The sequence below is a fragment of the Emydura macquarii genome, unplaced genomic scaffold, assembly GCF_026122565.2.
Source record: "Emydura macquarii macquarii isolate MOO-44397 ecotype Brisbane River unplaced genomic scaffold, CSIRO-AGI_Emac_v2 contig_2795, whole genome shotgun sequence".
NCBI classification, from domain to species: Eukaryota; Metazoa; Chordata; order Testudines; family Chelidae; genus Emydura; species Emydura macquarii.
The window spans coordinates 795,528-815,608 of NW_027132932.1; the positions used below are offsets into that span (position 1 = coordinate 795,528).

The 20,081-nt window shown below is 40.7% G+C and overlaps 1 protein-coding gene across 5 annotated transcripts in view; it reads right to left on the reverse strand.

Moving 5' to 3' along the window:
• The window catches only part of NSD2 (nuclear receptor binding SET domain protein 2), a 172,459-nt gene extending 154,815 nt beyond the window's left edge, over nt 1–17,644 (reverse strand). For 4 of the 5 annotated variants that reach the window (XR_010923564.1, XM_067567725.1, XM_067567723.1 and 1 more), the window contains exon 1: nt 15,347–15,459. The gene's annotated coding sequence lies outside the window, so the exon portion shown is untranslated. Of the gene's footprint in view, nt 1–15,346; nt 15,460–17,463 lie in introns of those variants that run through there. The other variant, XM_067567722.1, reaches the window with a different exon arrangement.
• Between the last annotated feature and the right edge of the window lie 2,437 nt (nt 17,645–20,081).

Here is a 20,081-nt window from a genome sequence, read left to right on the forward strand (position 1 = left end):
TTTGCACTTCCCACCCAAATTCTTTGTACAATTTTATAGCACAAAAGCCAGAGGTTCATTTTAAACATCTAAATTGCCTTGCATACAAAAAAAGTCTCTGAAAACCTGCCACATACAGTGACCTTCATAAAGTTGAGGGCTCCCTCTGGTGGCTAATTGAACATTTGATCAACAACCATGTAGCTTATTGCATTGTATTCTTTAACTCTGTTGTGTTTGTTCTCATTACTAATTCATTAACATTTTTCTTTTAACAAAATATGGATTCTCGTTCTCATTTATTTTTCTAAACTTGAAAGTCATTTGACAAAGGACAATTTAACCTACAAAACCAGATAGCTAGGAAGAGTGGTAATTGTTTCAATAATCAAAATAAGCTATCCTGCCTTTCTAGTAAGCCTTCGCCCCAAAAGTGTGTATTGGATCCAGTGGTGAATTAGATGAACGGAAGTCACTGCAAGCAGTTCAGATGCAAATGGGAAGGAGACAGACAGTACTGTAGTTTGAGACATACATATGGTTCACGGACAGTTTGTGAGGGGAAGGGCGGAGGTTGGGATATGGGAAATCAGAGCACATTTTTACAAAGAGTTAAAGGAGACAGAGGCCATGAAGAGGTTCAGGGTGACAGAGATTCAGGGCAGGAACAAGGGAGGCAAGTACCTGGAAGTGAACAGAGTCAAGGGGGCAGGTGGCAGGATTGGAAATGAAGAGTGACTACCTTTAAGATAGTCCCCATTCCTAGGGGTGTCAGCTGGAGAGGGGGAGTCAACAGATAATCAAAAAAAATCTACATCAACAAGGTCAATGTCTACATGGTGGGGTAATGCACACTACATGGGTGTGATATCCAAAGCCGCTAACATGTGAACATTTCCGCACTTCAAGTTCCCTAGTGTGCTTTAACATAGTGCTGTCACCATATTAAAGTGCACCAGGGAACCTTTAGTGTGCACCAACAGGGTCTACACAGACCAATTAATGCACAACACATTAGTGCATTTTAGAAATCTCCCATCCCCTCCTTGTAGTGTGCATTATCCCACCAAGCAGACAAACCCTAAGATTCTCAGCAAAGGCATAGAAATTGAAGAGAAGAAAGTCAAAAGATAACATAGGTAAAGGATGTGAACACTGGACTCAAAAGAGAGGAAAAAAATACTGGTTAGAAAAATGGCAGAAAATTTAAGAAAAACTTTACTCATTACATATTCATCATCTGCTTGGTCTCTAGTTTCCCTTCAAAGGTTTTCAGCAGCTAAGGAATAGAGGAAGCAGGATCTGAGGTATAAGCCAGGGCTGGAGCTGAGTGAAACAAACTGCACAATGGGAGACAGGAACAAAGAGTTGAGGGAAGTGACAACAGAATCTGTTTTGGAGGATGAAGAAAAGGATGGACAGGAGAGGGTTGACAGTAGCTGATAAATCACAAATGCTGTGATCTTAACAGTTATGAATGAGAGTAACAATACTGAACAAAATGAGATGATCAGAAAGAGATACTTCATTGTTACAGAATATAATATAATACAGTGGATTAGTGTTACCAACACTCTGCTTGTACAACATGATTTTCCAACAGGAGCACAGGCACACGCCCCACTTTTAAGTTGGAATGCTCTGCATAGGGTAGAAAAGGAAGACTGGAGAGGTTTTAAAAAAACAAACAAACAAACCAATAGTAGCTAATGAGCTCAAGTTAATACCTCAATATGATCCTGACCCACCAAGCACCATCTACATCGGTAAGGAGGAAAGACGAGAAAGTCCAGGGCCCAGTAGTTTGCTGAATGAAAACAATGGATACTTATTTTCACAGGAACCCATTTTTCGGTCTCTGACTATACCACTTTCTTTGAGTGAAGTGGGGGCGGGGGGGCTTGGTTTATTTGTTTGTTAAGGGGCATTTGGACAAAGGCAGGTCTCGGTATATTTTAATGGGACGGCATGTGCTTGCAAGGGCTTTGTATATATTGTTTCTTTATATTAATGGGATGCTTGTACATATGGGGATATGTTATTTTGTGTATATTTTAAGTTTTATTAACTAGCTGAGGGTCTATTAAATGACAGCAAGTCAGGTGTCAAATATGGTTATTCTGCCTGTCAAAGACACATTCCTATATTTTACTGTCCAGACTGTTAAGAGCATTTATATGGTATTATTTACTATTTCTTTCTACCACTGTGGCCGCAATCTCAGAGATGCTTTTTCTGTGTCACAGAAATTGTGAACTAGCCAAGTGGGATTGTTTTTCTGCCAAACGAAGGAAATGGAAGAAAGTTATCAAAAAGAAAACTTCACTTGAACTTCCTCTATGGTTTCATGAAAACTCCTTCTGAGATTAACAGAACAAAAAATTACCTTCCCCTTACATATCCATATCTGTGTGTTTAAACTTTTAAAAACATTTATCCGCAACCACCACCTTTAACAGCTTCAAATCAGGCTTTACACTGATATTGAAAAAAAAAAGCCAACAAACTGCAGTAGGATTTTTTTTTTAAAAAAGAAAAGTTTGAGAGGAAAAACGTAAGATGAGCCTAGTTTTCTCTTCCTCTTTTGTCCATCTTTTGACCGTCCAAAATTTGTGCTTGTTCTCAGATCAGTATTAGATAAATCCATACATGATTTGTGTAAATAAAAGGATTAGGGATGGGATAAGACTTTCTTCTAAATACTATATTTGAACATCGTGGACACTTGTTTATTCACCTTCTCTTGTATATAAAATCATGATGCCAAATAGACATTCAGATTTACATGTGTCTTGCAGTACAGCACAAGTGTATAGCTCAGGACATATTTAACATAGGACCTCATTCCCCACTTATTAGGAAGGCAAATTACTGCCAACTTCAAGAGAAAGTACTTTGCACAAGAAAAATTCCACATTGGGCCAATTTCTCTGTGTCATGACAAAAGCATTAGACCCATTGAGTACTAAATATATGCAAGTTTGAGGTTTTAAATATAATCTAGTTATCTAAATGCAAATCATGCTCTCAGTTTTTTAATGCATTGATACACACTGGTAGATAGGACAGTTAAAACAAATTTTATCCAAAAAGTGTGCCATTTGTCTGAGAACATAGGAAACTTTAATGCAAGGGTTAAATCCTAAGAAAGATCTAGGCACCTGAAAGCAAGAACCACAACCACAGCATAGGTATCACAACACTAATGTATTTGAGCTGCAATGCTAGGTTATATTTAAAAATCTAAATAAAACCATGATAACTGTTTGAATCTTATGAATGCACAAGACATTGAAGTTTATCAAACACTTTATAATTTGCATTTACATAGAAAGATTAAATCTTTTAGTACTTTTAAAAAGGGTTTAAATAGCCAATATATGCACATATACAGTAATTATTCATCAAAAGTGCCAAGATATACTTAGCAATATTGAAAGTAGTTCTAGCAATATAGATCTGGCTCCAATTTTTGGCTTTTAAAGAAGAAGCAGAGTTTCAAAACCTAATATGAAGGGATGTTTTCATTTAAGAGAAAATGTTTACATGTGTCTTATCCCTGCCTGAACAAAAAAAAAAAAAAAGAGGGGGTGGAAGGTTTGAATCCATTCTCTATTTGAGAGGAGAAACACAGCCTTTAAAAGTGAGCAGCCTAGCTTGGAGAGAAGGAACTGTGGCCTGCTAAGCTACATGTCTCAGTAGACTAGCAGCAGCCATGCCTAAGTAAGGAAGCTATAAAAAAGAGATGTGTCCAGAAACGGGGGGAAAAAGTGTGCTCTGACTTCCTCCTAACTCAGGAGACTCATGACCTATTCCCTCAATGGAAGGCAAGGAGAAACTGGAAATTTAATTTCCTTAGGCTGAGAGGCGGGACCACACTAACTCCCAGAATCAATAAGCACTGATGGCAAGCGGGAAAGTTTCTTCTGCAAGTACCAACTTCGCTTTTCTGATGCAGTAAAGTTAATTACAAAAATCTGATCAAATGTTACTTTGCTCAAAGGTTTCCTGAACAATTGCAACAAAAACACCACTAACTGGGGTTGAGCTGGAACTGTGTGTGTGATAGGAAAAATTAAATCTCTCTGCAAGATCAGGACAGTCCCTTCTCACTTTGCTTAAGAAAGTCTTAAAAGTTTCATTCCTGCTGCTCAAAAACAGGACACTTGATTGAAACTGATCAGATTCTCCTTCATGTTGCTGGAGAGGCAGGAAAGAGTTTGGGCAGCAACAGTTGTAGGAGCACAATCCAGGGAGAGGACCACAAAACAGTGGAAGGAAAAAGAAAAGAGGGGCCGCATCTCCTCTCTAAACACCCATAAGGAGATACCTGAGCCTCCCCACCACACGCAAGCAGTAAGGAGAGAGTAGGCTACTCTTTTCCAGCATAGCAAAGGAACTTCAAATTGACCACACAGTCACACTGAACAAAAAGGCATACCCTGAAGATGTGGGCATACCCAGCATGATCCAAGCATCACACTCTGGTAGCAAGACCAGCATGCCATTTTCTTCCCTAGTTCCTGTCCACCCAAAGCAACAAGAGAGCAACTACCCTGGATTTCTTATTAGGGTACAGCACCTGATAAACCTGAGAGGGGTTGTCTCCTCTCTCTCCCCACCATCACCTCCCAAAATAACTGTCTCTGCTACATTTTTCAAGACTGTACTTGAAACTTCCCTTATTTTTGGGCACCCACAGTGGATAACACATCCCACTAATGAGACTCTTTCAGTTGTCTAGGGATCACTCACTAGTTAACTCACTGAGGTACTCTCTCCCACAAGAGGTCCGAATGCTGCGTCTGTTGCATTGGACTTGTATCAGTCCTCAGAGTGACAGACAAGTTAAATCTCAAAATTAGTTGGCCCATTGGTACAGCTCCTTCGCCTAATCCATGTCTCTCTTTCACACCTCTTCCCACCCTCTTATACCCTCACCCCTTTTTCCTTCTAGCCACTTTTCCTTTTCAGCATCCTAATTCTCTCCCATCCACCAGAATGGGGACTTTGCTTCCACTGTTCCTGCATAACAGAATGAAAGACTAAATTTGCCAGTTTCCTCCTTGCTCCTGCTATCATTTGCCTGTGTGTAGTTTGTTTTCTCTCTTTTGGCGGGGGAGGGGGAAGAGGGGGAAATGGATCAGACAGAGTGGTGTGAAGCTTTGGTGCTATTATCGTGGGAATTTCTAAAAGGCAAATGGGGAGGGAAAGCCAAATGTGTGATAAGGACCCAAAATAAGACACTAGCGTAAACTGCAAAGGAACACAAAACTGTGTATACATAGTATGTTGAACAGCAAGAGTTCTGTGGCACCTTAAAGACAAATTTATTTGGGCATAAGCTTTCGTGGGCAGAAACCGCATGTTTCTGCCCACGAAAGCTTATGTCCACATAAATTTGTTAGTCTTTAAGGTGCCACAGAACTCTCGCTGTTTTGCTAAAAAAGACTGACATGGCTACCCCTCTGGAACTCATAGTATGTTGAGTATACACAGTAAGTCTGCAGAAATGGGCTAACAATCCTAAAATATTCCCAAGGAGATGTTCTCTCCGAAGTAAAGGGCCAACCACTATGAACAAAAAATTTTAACTATAATATATATTCATGTGAATATAATACACATTCTACTGTAATCCCTTCAGTAAGCTGATGAATAGAGGCTAAAGATTTTCTCCCTACCCCTTGGAACGCCACCTCCTACACTTCCCTTATATTGGATTTGTCTCAATTGGAGCTCAGATGCCAGAAGCACCCTAGCATAAACCACTGAGACAACTGAAAAGAGATTCCAAAGGTAGTGCTGCTGTTTAAAGGCTTTTTTGCACAAGGAAGGTTTTGCCAGTATATAATACCGGTAAAACACCCTTTACTGTGGGCACAGCTGTAACTGTACAACTGTGCCTATAACAGTATCTGGCATAAACTACACTGGGATAAGCACAGTTATATTACTACAGCTATGTCCATACTACAGGGTTTTACCAACATAACTAATATTGTAGTGAAACAGGCCCAGACAACCCTGAACAGGAGCAGGTGTGCACAGCTACTTAACGGGGGGTGACCATCAAGATGATTCCACTGAGCTGACAAACCCATTCTGAAAGACACATTGTATAGCAGATCAAGGCAGTGGCAATTACCATACTAGAAATTGACCTTTCTGATCTATCTATTAAGGAATCCCATCTCTGATGACAAACATAAAAAAGGGTAAGAAAAAGGCAAAAGCCCCACCACAAGCCATCAACCAATTCTTCATATTATACCATGAGGTATACAGAATCATATTCCTATTAAGAGTTTATGCTCTGAGAGTAAGTTTTGTTTTGCAACTGCTGATGACATTTTTATTTACTTAGTTCTGGAATCTAAGTTTTTTCCATCAGTAACATCCTGTACCAGGGAGTTCCAATGGCAAATACACATTATGTATACATTTCCTTTTATCCATTTTAAATCTGTTGCTTATAATTTTATTGATTATCCCCCTTGTTCTTGTACTATTGCTTAAGTTCAATCAGACTGTGAGCTTGTTAACATGAACAGAGTAGGTTTTTACATAAGTAACTCAAATTCACAGCCACACTTAACTTCCCAATATTAACCAATAAGAAAAGCAATGTGTAATAGTCCATTTTAAAAACGAGAACTTTCCGTTTTCTACTATCTTATACTGCAAACATTGTCTAATGGCCATAGTAGGTCATGGGTTCTAGCTATTCCAACTCTGCAACCGTCCCAAGAGTCATTTAATTTCTATGCCTCTATTTATCTACCCATCTATAAAGTGGGGATAATATATACAACATAAGGGTGCTGTGAGTTACAAATTTTATCCATTTCCGTGTTTGAATTCCTCAGGTGAAAGGTGAAACATAGAAATCTGGGGCTGGACAGGACCTTAAGAGGTCATCTACTCCATCTCTCCCTGCGAGACAGGATCAAGTATAGTGAAACTACCCTGACAGGTGTTTGTCCAGCCTGTTCTTAAAAACATCCAATGACGGGGATTCCACAACCTACTCTGGTAACCTATTCCATTACTTATCTACCCTTATGATTAGAAAGTATTCCTAATATCTAGCCTAATTCTTTCCTGTGTTGCTTCTCCGCATCCACTGAAGGTAGAAAGAACACAAGAATAACTGATCACTGTCCTCTTTGTAACACCCCTTAACATATTTGAACCCTTACCAGATCCCCACTCAGTTGTTTTTTTTCTGAAGACTAGCCATGCCCAGTTTTTGTAACTTTTAATTATAGGTCAGAGTTTCTAAAGCTTTTATCATTTTGGTTACTCTCCTCTGGATTCCCTGGACATCTTTCTTAAAGTGTGATGTAGTGGCCAGAATGGACAGAACTCCAAGTGAGACCTCACCAGTGCCAAGACGAGGGGAACAATTACCTTCCATGTATTACATACAATACCTTTTTTTCACAACTGCATCACATTGTTAACTCATGTTCAATATATGATCCACTATAGCCCCCACATCCTTTTCTTCAATACTGCTGCCTAGCCATATATTCCCCATTTTGTAGTTGTGCATTTGATCTTTTTCTTCTCAAGTGTAGTACTTTGCACTTGTCTTTACTGAATTTCATCTTGTTGATTTAAAACCAATGCTTCAATTTATCAAGGTCATTTTGAATTTTGTCCTGTTCTCCATAATGCTAGCAACTCCTCCCAGCCTGGTGTCATCTGCAAATTTTGTAAGTGGATTCTCCATTCCATTCTCCAAGTCATTAATGAAGATACTAAATAGTAAAAGATAGGACAGACCCCTCCAGGATCCCACTAGATATGTCCTCCAGTTGACAGCAAACTACTGATAGCTCCTTTGAGTATGGTTTTTCAAGCAGTTATACATCCACCTCGTAGTAATTTCATCTCTATTTCACATTTCCCTAGTTTGCTTATAAGAATGTCGAGTGACTGTGTCAAAAGCCTAACCAAAATCATGACATATCACATCTACTGCTTCCCCACCCCCAACCCTATAACCCTGTCAGTGAAGTAAGTTAGGTTGGTTTGGCATGATATGTTCTTGACAAGTCCATGCTGGCTATTGCTTTTCAGCCTATTATCCTTTAGTTACTTAAATTGATTGTTTGATAATTTGTTCCAGTACCTTTCCAGGAACTCAAGTTAGGCTAACAGGTCTATAATTCCCAGTGTCCTCTTTGTTACCTTTGTCAAGGCAGATACTATGAGCTGTTTGACTACTAGTAGCCTCTCACTGGGAGAGGAAAAATAGCCCAACCATAAAGGAATGGTACAAAGACAAAAACAGGAGGTTGTGGTAATGGAAAAGTTCACACACGAATTATGTGCTCAGCAAAAGAAACAGAGGATAGATTCCTGGTTACCCTTTATTCAATATTCAGACAAAGTAAATTGACTTGCAAAAAACCCCAGCACATCTGTCCAATCATTTTTTAGTATTAACATTTGACAAACATGCCTGGTCTGTTAAATGGATGGATGGATTTCACTCAATGTAATAAAGCCACTAGAAATGACAGATGTTGTAACGACATATTTTGTAATATGGTAACACCCCGTTAAATAGAAAGTTGAGTATATTCCTGTATAATGTCTCTTTAAATAAAAGGTAACTAGTGTAATGATTGCTTTGTTTCTGATATTTATATAGCAAGGATTTGTAAACTTGTTTAAAAATTCCTAAATAAATAGTAGGTACTATGTTTGCCCTTCTCCAGTCTTGCGGGACCTCTCCCGTCCTCCGCAAGTTCTCAAAGATAATCACTAATGGTTCTGAGATTGCTTCTGCTAGTTCTGTAAGTGCCCTAGAGTGAATTTTGTCAGGCCCCACTGACTTGAATACATCCAACTTTTCAAAATATTCTTTAACTCCTCTTTCCCTATTCTGGCTTGCATTCCTTCCCCCTTGTTGTTAACATTAATTGTGACCAGATATGTAAAACAATCTTTTTAGCAGAGACTGAAGCAGAATGGGGCATAAGGCACGGCTCACTTGCTGGTGGATTCTCTGTACTTTAAAGTCTTAAACCATGATCTGAGGACTTTAATAACTTAGTCATAGGTTAGGGGTCTATTACAGGAGTGGATGGGTGAGGTTCTGTGGCCTGCGTTGTGCAGGTCAGACTAGATGATCATATTGGTCCCTTCTGATCTTTGAGTCTATGAGAATAGGTACTGAACATCTACCTCACCCTTCCTGGTGCTAATCCATGATTAGCTCTTCTTCCCCACTAAGTAGTGAATCTACACTTTGTATCTCTCTCTTGCTCCTAATGTATTTATAGATGTGCCAAACATTATTAAAATGCTCTGTTTCAGTATGGGTTACAGCATCATCAAAAATGGTTAATTTAGAAAGTAAAAGTGATTTCTCCTGAACAAATACTGAGAATATTTTCTTCAGAATTTGGTTCAAGATTCTACTCAAGTAAGATATAAGATGCCTGACATTTTAGACAATGAAGTTTCTGGAGGTTTATACAGTGATTTTATAGTATGCTCTTATCGAATCCAAATACTATACTGATCATGCTGAGTTTTTTGTTCAGCAATACTTTGCTGTTGAATAAACAGTGTTTACAGTTACCTCATAAAAGCTACCAAAATAACTTTTGGCAACACATTTCTCATATAATGAGATTTTTCTATTAGCAGTTATTTTTCTAAATAATTTGATTCAAAGTTCGTGGTGCTCCCATCTTTGAACTTATATTGAAGTGAGCCACATTCTAACTGTATATTTTATACTGTTCCTCAAGGCCCATACTGGCTTTGATCCTCTTGAGAATTTCAATGCTTCCTTTTGGCTCTAATACGAGACTATAACATGGACATATATGAATGCCAGTGTGAACAGATTCCCTGCTTCAGTAATATGACATCAAAGTGGCAAGTTCCAAAATAGACTTACAGGACATATGACCTCAAAATTAATCCACACTGGAAGAACATTTTAAAGAAAGCTTGTTCACTATATATCACAAACCTGGCAGTAAATAATTGAGGGACTATATGCTATGACAGTAGCATTATGTGCATGTACTGCTTTGTTTACCATGATTTTTAAAATGATTCATTATTTCCTTTAATCTTCTATCATATCAGTTTTTCGATAATATTTCAAATTGATTTTAAATATTATTTCTTACAAGATCTCACTTATCCTCAGCCCTCTTTGTCTCCACATTTCATCTTCTCTCCTCCTTAGATGTTCATTTATTATAAAAACCAGACAGGGCCAATACAAAAGAATAATGCTCATTTTTCTGTTTGTGATATCATAAACTGTTCAAAAGAAAAATGGAATCTTCATCTCAGTACTTAAAGTAGAAAAAAACCTAACCATCCATTACTGTTTTCAAATGTATGTAATTTGTTATGTATGCTTTTTATTATTGACTGGAGATGTAAACACTTAACATAAGCTTGCCACAAGAAAGCTTGCCATGGGGTACAGACTGCAGCAAGTTTCACAGAGGTGGTGTCATAGGGCCAGTTTCTCTGTTGAGATGACAGAAGCATCAAACTTGTAGCTACTTTAAAGTCCTCACTCAGCAGACTGAAACTGAAGGTGGCTTCTACAGACACGAAGCAGGTTACAGATTCTCAGGTGATTATTTAAGTCCCTTTTAACCTGATTAAGAGTTCTTTATGAAGAAATTTAAATAGTTAGACTTAAGGAAAAACTTCCATATTTTCCAGTTAGTCACCATTTCTTAGGTAGGCATCATGAGAGCATGCAGTTTAAAAAATAAAAATCAGTTCTAGAGACAATTAGCCTTTGGGCTTTCAATGTAGGCATCTTTAATATGACCACCATTGTAATCTTTAATGCTTTACACCTCACTACACTAGGCTAAAAAGTATATGCATTTCTCCCACCCCTCCAATTGTAGTGATGGGAGGAAGTATACCAAATATCTACCTGCACTATAGAAGAGGAAGTTAAATTGATTTTTGGTACTAAAGATCACATTACTACCTTATGTTAAGTTAAAGACCGAGCAGTTGCAGTGTAGGGGGCAAAAAACAATGGAAGCAGGACAACCACCTGTTGGGGGAAACGGTGTAACTTTACACTCTTTAAACCACCTATAGAAACACGGGTTTTGTTAAGCTTAACATTGAAATTTATCAGGCAAGATATTTGATTGTGAGCACACTGACACACATTACAGCATACATTCATTTATCATCAACGGACACAGGGTATTGAGACGTGTAAGATAGCCAAGAATTCTGTAGTGTAGATCTCTGTACGCTGCCTACCTGTCCTTTTTGTTATGAGAAGGCAAGTCCAGCATTGTTGTAATTGCATGCCACCCACTCTATCTTAAATTTTATATGTATTACAGCACTCTTTGAAAAAAAATATTACATTTTCCTGGATTAATAGGGTAGTGTGAAGTCAACATACTAATTTTAAAAGGATCACTCTCAACTTGAAATCTAGTCAACTAAATATGTTAAACGTAGTTTCAAGTATAATTGTTTTTTTTAATTTACTATCATATTTTCCAATTTTTATTAATTTTTTTCTCAATTTTTGTCAAACGCACAAAGAAATCTGAAAGAAAAATAATTGTTTTTTTTATAATTATACCTTAACTGTAGGTTAAAAAGTGAGAGAAGTATGATTTTGAAGTTGACAGCATCTCTATGGATTGAAGGGACTCTTATATTCAATAGTTTTCTTCTGTTCTTTCAACCACGTTTCAATCACAAAGACCTCCCAACTATTCATTTTTTATTTTAATTATATAATGAAACCCCACCCATTCACAATTTGCTAGATATGTACTTTTAAAATTTCTCCCCCTATTTGGTTATTCATCCTGGGCACCATATTTCACCTTCTCTTTGCCAACTATACAGCAAAGATGTCAAGCCTTCTTCGGTGAGGACGCACATCGGCTTCAACGCCACTCCACTGAATGGAAAATAAGATGTGTTAGAAAAGCAGACGTGCTTATCCACTTATTCTGCCTCAATATTTCCATTCTTCATTGGTAGATAAAGATAAAAGACACCAAAGTTGTACGTTCAGATCTCTGACGCAAGTGAACATACATCAAGCCACAGGGCCATCTCATTTATTTGTCTTATGTTATTCCTTACAACAATGTAATGAAGCTAAAGGATTTAAATAGGTACAGGATAGTACAGCGATGAGGAGTGTGACAGAAAAAATTAGAAAATATACAGACAGTCAAATTTTCTACTGAAGACCAAATTTATTCCATTAGAAAGACATTTTGAATATCAAGGTATGCATATTGCTTACATTGGCACCAGCTAAGAAGGGTTGCATCCCACAATGCTGTGCACAGCTCCTATGTGGATGAGAGTTTTTTCCTATAAGTCATCAGATGCTTTACTGACTGCTGTGCAGGAAATGCCTGCAATTTGCATAAAGTTTGCAAGTCTTTAATATTTATACTTAAAATTCTGTTGTGCAATTATGTACGCATCAGAAAGAAGAAATGACTAGATGTGGCAGGACTGCTGTAATACTTCCAGCTTACATATCTTCTCTTTAGGCACAGACCAAGGCCTTGACCCAACAATCTAACTGAGGCATGTGGACCCTTTTGCCTCTATGGAGTACCAATGAAGTCAATGAGCTCCTAATGAGCACAAGGATCCACACACATCAGGTTGCAGGACTGAGGCCTAGCTTTGGATACATAATAATACTATTGGCATGAAAGACACTCACTATGAACACATTCAAAGCAAAAGTGAGAAGTGAATGAGCCACAAACAATGGGACATAGTAACAGCATTCTCTTTCCATGCCTGCACTGTTTTGTTGAATGCATAATTTTAGCACTCAGTAAGCCTTTTTTAAACAAGATACATCATAGCCACTTTTAAATTTCCAGCCTAAATTAACAAGCCCCATCTCTTAAAAGCCAGTATCTCATAAGCTTAACATAATTTTTAAGGTAATATTCTGATCTTTAAAATGATACCAAGCTTAAGAAACAGACCTCACACAGTTGTAAAGATATTAAACATCATTTCTGTTGGAGTCTTAATTATTTGAAAGTAGTTTCAAAATAGTTTTATTTTAAATTTGATTAATTTCAACTCTAAAAATTACTTTGAACTGCCAGCCTTAGCACATCCCCTACACTCCAATTACCTGAAATACTGTAAAAAGATTTATTTTTGGCATTTCCATTTAATTAAGGTATTGAATAAATTTGTTTCATTGGCACATCACTGCGTATTTTTGAGCAAGGATAGTGGTGGCAGTGAATGGTTATTCCCATATCCTTAACAATAAATAACTTATTTCTACCGGAGTGGGTGAAGACTATTTATTTATGAATTAATATCACCTAAAAATGTCATCAACACTCCTTGTGGCTCTATCCCGGCACAGATCCAGAAAACATTCTCAACAAATACAAGCTAGATACTTACAACATAAGTCACATTTTAGTTTTTAATATGCATTTGAGCACTGACTAGTGCTGAACAGAAGTCTTATTCACCAAACACATCCAACAGATCAAATAATTTCAGTAAGTAGTACTGGAGAGCTCATTCAGGTACATTTGTTCTGTTTCCAAGCCACTACCATAATAAATAATAGTTTCAACAATTAGTTTATAAAGATTCCACTGCACTAGTATTTAGATACTGGAGAAGAGCAAATTTATTTGATCAGATTTAATAATAATTTTCCACATTTAAAGTACCTTTACTAAGCAAAGCAATGATGCATGAACCACCAGCAAGTTGATATTGAAAAATCCACACAAGCACTTCATAGGTAACTTACACTGTGGTGCTGTTGTCTTAGGCTCGAAAAGACTTAATTTCCCTTTCATAAGAGACCTTGTTTATTCAGTATAGGCGGCATTCAATCTTAAATTTAAGAATTACAAACCAATTTTAATGCAAAAGGGGATATGGAAAATATTCAAGAAAAGCCAGGGGTTTATACCTGCCCCATTTTTGTCTAATTGGTCTGTTATCAAGAAACCCTTTTTTCCTGAAATCTGTTTTAATACAGTATCTGTTTACTGCTCCTATACTTTTGATAGTATTTGCCCTCTCCTTTTAGCAGACATATTATGAAAGAACCAAATATAAATACATTCAAGAAGTGTGCTAAATTCCCTCCTCCACCCTCAGAGCAATAAACCACAACGGATGAGCTATAACTATGGCCTTGGAAATGCAAGTTTCCCTGCCTCTTTTAACACAAATATCAATTTAAGTCACTAGAGACCTATCCTTTCACTCTTATATTTAGTAAAGACTGAGCCAACCAGTATGTACGTCATCGCAACAACATTTTATTTCCTCTTCTCTAATAAGGATCACCTTCGCCTCCCATACAGGTCCAGAATGAACTGCAGCAGGGTTTAAGTAGAAGGATCATCACACCAGTCTTTGGTGGAGGAATAAATCAAACATGGCTTCCCCCTCCATACATTTCCAGAGTTACTCTCTCACTCCTGCTGCCATGGAATCCCAGTTCTACCCACAGGGAAAGCAGCAGTAGCAGCCCTCAGATGATTACACCACACACAGTCAGAGCAACGGAGGTACATTTACACATCACCGTTTAGTGAGGTATTTTAAAGCCTCCTCAAGTAGATTTTTCTAACATTTGTGTGTGTCGGTGTGTATATATATAGAGAGAGAGAGAGAGAGAGAGAGAGAGAGCGCGCACTGATTTTCACACTGGGAAAGGAGGTGACTCCGACAGGCGCCTCAACCCACCCCTTCACATTTTCTCTCGCCTCCTGCAGCAGCAGCAATGAAGAGGAGGGTGGGTACTGGGAAGAGGATGAAGCAGCAACAGCCGGGACTCCTGCCTCGGCATCGCTCCTCCAACACCCAGACAGGAGCCAGGCCCAGCAATCCCGCTGCAGCCTCGGGCGGGGGGACGGGCAGACACCGGGGGGGTGGAAGGTAGCCGATGCGCGGGGGGACACAAGCCGGGGAGTCCGAGAGCCGCCCGGGGGCGGGTGGGGAGCGAGGGAACTAGAGAGCCTCTCCCTCAGCCCCGGGGGGGCGGGAGCCAGCTGAGCGGGGGAGAGCGGGACTCTCCCGAGGGCAGGAGGATCGGGACGGGAGACCGAGGGATAACGCCGTCAGGGGATGGAGAGGCTGGGGGCTAGCTATCCCTTTGGCCTCAGCGCCGGCGGCCACCCCCGTTGCCGGCCGCTCGCCCTCCAACGGCAGCGCAGGGGACCAGGGCACAGCATCCCTGCTCGAGCAAGCAAACCTCGCCGCCACTCCCGCCTCCAGCCGGGGCCTGCGGTAGCGTGCCCGGGGCCTCCCCCCGCCCTAGGGAAGCCGGCCGGCCGGCCCGCCCAGACCCGCTGACCTGTGCTCTGGCGCATCCTCTCGCACAGGAGCCGAGCGACGAGAGTGAGAGAGAGAGAGGGCGGCTCGATGCCCGCGAACGGCGGCGGCGGCAGCAGCCGAGGAGACGCGGCGGCAGCAACGGCAACAGAAGAGCGACGGCTCCAGGGATCCTGCGCGGCGGCCCCGCCCCCTCCTCCGGCCAGAACCAGCGCGAAAAATCCCCGCCGCTGATTGGGCGCCGCCGCCGCGCGGCCCCTGGAGCGGCTGTTTCAAATCCCCCCGCATGAGACGCCGCCCGCACACGCAGCCTAGCGGCAGGGATCGGGAGCAGGGCCAGGCCCTGCCCGGCCCAGCCCAGCCCAGCGCCTGCTGCGACAGGCGGTAATAACGGGGCCGGGATCGCCAACGGCGGGGGCCGGATGGGGCCTGAATGAAGCAGGACGGTCAGAAGCGTTGGTGGCGGCGAGGCTCCCGACAACCCGGGGGGGGAGAGTCGGTGTCTTGCCCACCTCACGGTTGCTCCCCCCCCCCCAATGAAGCTCCTACACGCGGTTACTCCCCCCTCCCCCCCCAGCCAGCCAAAGGCGGAACAGCTTCCCCCGAGTCAGGATCCCGTGCACCACCCCCTACCCCTCTGAACCCTTCCTGCGCCCTCGGACCGCGCTGGGGGCAGGCAGGCACCAGGCGAGGCCGTCTCTGGCCAGGCTGGGTCTCCGCACGGCGGCCCATTGCAGTGTGTCCCCTCTCCTCAGCGGGATGTAGAGTCTTGTCCTTCCTTCTACGTGTTTCTCCAGCTGCCAGAGGCCCAGCCTGTCAGCGCAGATGCTCTGGCTCCCTCCCTAATGTTCCCTTCTTTTCTGGGTCCCTTTGGATATCACTAGCTGTAAACTCTCTGCTGCCTCTCACCCTTGGTTATAAATTCTTCCCATTTCCTATTAGGGCAGCAGGTATTTACTTGTGGAGGATTTGGGTACAAACAAGTCAAGTAGAAGTCATCGTCTCAGTTAGCGGAATCCAAACAACCCTAACTGCCTTTTTGGCCTTGTCTAGAGTAGGGGATTTAAAGTATGAGGTGATGTGTTAGCGAACACAAATTAGGTCTCTCTCTAGGCTTTAATTTGATCCATTTAACACAGGCAGCATGCCTTGCCTACCCTAGACTTTTAAAACATGTTAGCCAACAGGTAAAATCACTTTTTCAATCCTAGGGTAGATGAGGCCTAACAGTGTAAATGAGCCTCAGCATTCATAGCCTAGTTTCTTCTGAGGATGGTACATAAAAACTTTATTACCTGATTCTTACTCATATAAAGGTTAGAAACATTCTGACCTTCCATACAACTAATTAACAAAAAAATCCAAAATGCTTTAACCACTCAGATTAGATAGTCAAGTATGATTAAAATGTCTCCATATTGCGTATCACAGTACTATATAAGCACATCCAGATGGAATTATTTTGCTCCCTAAGGGGAAAAAAAGCTATCTCCAACTAGACATGTAATTGGTGACAAAGATACTCTTGATGCCAGATCCAAAAGAAAAATCTGTTACATTAAAACAGGAACTAATGTTGTAATAAACCATCAAACTTGATGATGCAAAACAAATAATACTTCTCAGGTCAAAAATTTCAAACTTTGGGTGCCTCAATTTAGACACCTAAATAAAAGCAACATGAATTTCAAAGGTGCTGAGAGCCCACAGCTCTTACTGAATTCAGTGGGAATAGAAGGTAATTAATATTAGGGATCCTAGTTTGGAATTTTTTGCATAAATGTATATGATTTAAAAGGCCCTAGACAACTCTCATTAAAGTCAAAGAAGAAAACTTGACAGAGGGAAAAAAATAAAAATTACACTACAGGAATAACTCGGTGAAATTCTATGTTCTATTTTATATAGGTCAGACTACATTGGGATTCTCAACCTTTTTTGAATAACACCCCATCCCATGTTTATTTATTGTAGTGGGAAGCCCCCTCCTCACAAAATGGAACTTTCTAATATAATCTAGATGGAACTAGTTATTAACACATTGATTCCAATAAAAGGGATTCTACTTTAAATAAATCAGTTTTGCTGATCCTGCTGTCTAAATGTGAATAGGATAGGAAACCTTTTAAAAGCACATACCTTAAAATCCACAAAGTTTTCATGACTTTCAGTATTTCTCAATTTCAATATTGAAGAGTGCTAGCAGGCATTATGACCTATTTGCCGGGTCACAATGCCACTCAAATTTAGCCCAGCTAATTTTAGCCCTCCGCAAGTAGCTGAGCCACCTCCCTCATGGGGAATGGGCAGCTGAGCCAAATTTGAATGAGTGGCATTGTGAACCTGTGAATGAGTAAGAAGGCTTGCCACACCACCCTAGAAAGTTTGATGCTTTCCCCCTTGCACAGCTGAGAATTGCTGAACTAAATGATCTAATGGTCCTTAAAATCTATGACTTCGATGGAAGTTTGGATTGGTTCCTCAAGTAGAAACACGAATCCAGATGCAAAGTTAGGCATTAATCTTTTATGCACTGAATAGTCCCTCAATGGGACAGTGCTTAAAATTAAGCAATCTTTTCAAAATTGGGGCCTTAATGTTTGGTTGCTAGTCAAGGAGAATGTATCTTTTTAATAGTCTGTGAACTGGATGTAAAGGTTAGTGTCAAAGTAGTTTATATAAGTATTTCTCAACATATGGTTCACAAGAATGTATGAAAGGGTCGTGAACAAACTTTTTAAATGATCATATTTTGCATACAATATTTTTAAATAGATGTTTGTGCTTTCCTGTATGTTAACACTATATATACACCAATAAAGTTATTTGAACATGCAGGTGCCATCGATTAGCCAATTGAATGCAATGTGTGAAGAGTTATGGGAAAAACTGTGCTAAGGAGTTGGGGGTCTCACACCCCCCCAGTTGACTACCTTGGAAAGGGAGTATTGGCCCACTCGCCTATTTCTGCCGTGTATGACGGCCTCTGCTGGTACCCAGCTGCCTCACAAGTGGCCCACAACAATGCTCGGAGGACATGTGGCAGCTCCAGGGGGAGAGGTAGGTGGGAGAGCAAGAGAAAAGGTCTGCAGGCAATGAAACCAAGCACAGTCTTGCAGGAGAGAGCTGCCTCTGAGTCTTCTGCCCTGACCCAGCACTGTCCCCAGGTGCTGGTGGGCACTTTCAGCACCCTGGGTTCATCACCCGGCCTTGGGCTGCAGCAGCCCAGAAAGGGAGGCCACGCCCGAGCAGCCTCTTCTTGATCTGGAGCAGTTGGTAAGCACTGCTGGGTAGGAAGAGGGATTATTCCTGTCTTGCAAAACAGTGGTGGATACCAAGTCCCAGGGGACTGGAGTCCCAGCTCTGGGAAGGGGAGACCCCTGCAAGCACCTTTGCAGCCAATGCACCTGGCCCTCTGCAAGTAGCCAAGCCCTGCAGTGCCCCACATGTGCTGATGAAAACTTCACCCAGCATGCTAGGCACTTCTGGAACTGTGGCTGGTTGTGCACACTGCTGACCTGCTCGTAGTGCTGCAGGGCTTGCTTGGGGATTGAGAACGCTGCATTTGGCCTTTCCTGAGAAGTTGGCAGAATTAGGCAGCTCCGGGGGGCCACCAGATGCAGCACCCCACAGAGCGCCAGAAGCAGAGATTCCAGGACTTCCCTCTGCTGCAGGCTGGTACCATGCTCCTGTGGAGACTACATGGAGCACCAAATGATGGGTGAGAAAGTAAATGGGAGGTTCATGACAGGGCTAAGGCTGTGCATACAAGGCAGCGGGATGGTGCTGCATAGCCGATAATAAGTATTTTGGGACCAATATACGTGTGTGTTTTCTATTTAAGCTATTTACTGGGTTGGGATTGGCCATCAGTGTTTACAAATGGATCCTGGTCAAAAAAAGATTGAGAACCACTGGTTTATATAACTCTTAATTTTGTATTTCCATAGTTTCTAATGCTTTTGGGAGTTTTTACAGATGTGTTTAATGGTACATCTTCTCTTGAAATGCATTTAGCAGTTACATGGTTTTTGCTTAATGATGGTAACTTTAATCATCAGGTGATTAAAGTTTTAATCACTCAACAATTAAAGCTTTAATTTCAAAGTGACTAGAGGAGTTCTGTCCATAATGATGAAGATTCATTAATAACTCTTTAAAATGGCTTCTCAGTGAAAACTACCCTATGCTCAAGTGTGTAGAGCCCTGTATACAAAGTATGAAATTTGGAGTTAAACATTTCCAGTGCCGAGAAATAGGTGGCCAAAAAAACATGATGCTATAATAAAATTTTAAAATAGCTAAATTTGGATTGAGTACTACCTGAAAGGTGTTTTGGTAGGTTGGTTTGGGGTTTGTTTGTTTGTTTGGGTTTTTTTTTTGTGTGTGTGTAATTTTCAAGTTCTCCTAACATATTTTAATCGCATATTTTTTAGAAAAATCACTTCTTCCAATTAAAATTATTATAGGCTGGGTAGAAAATAGGACTTTAAATGGAAGTCTGAATGCAACCCTAATAATGGAGTCACTGCCATGCTCCCAATCTGTGTGTACACACAATTTCCTCATCTCTTTTCTTGTTTCTTCAGAGTTGTACAGTGTTACATGGAAATATAAAACCCCCAAGGAGAAATGAAGCACACTGATGATTCCCACAGGAAAACACTGAAGTGGGAAAACTAGCTTACTTACTAGTAACTGGAATTCTACAAATAAATTGCCTACCTACTCTTGGGGACAAATTATGTGCTCAGTTA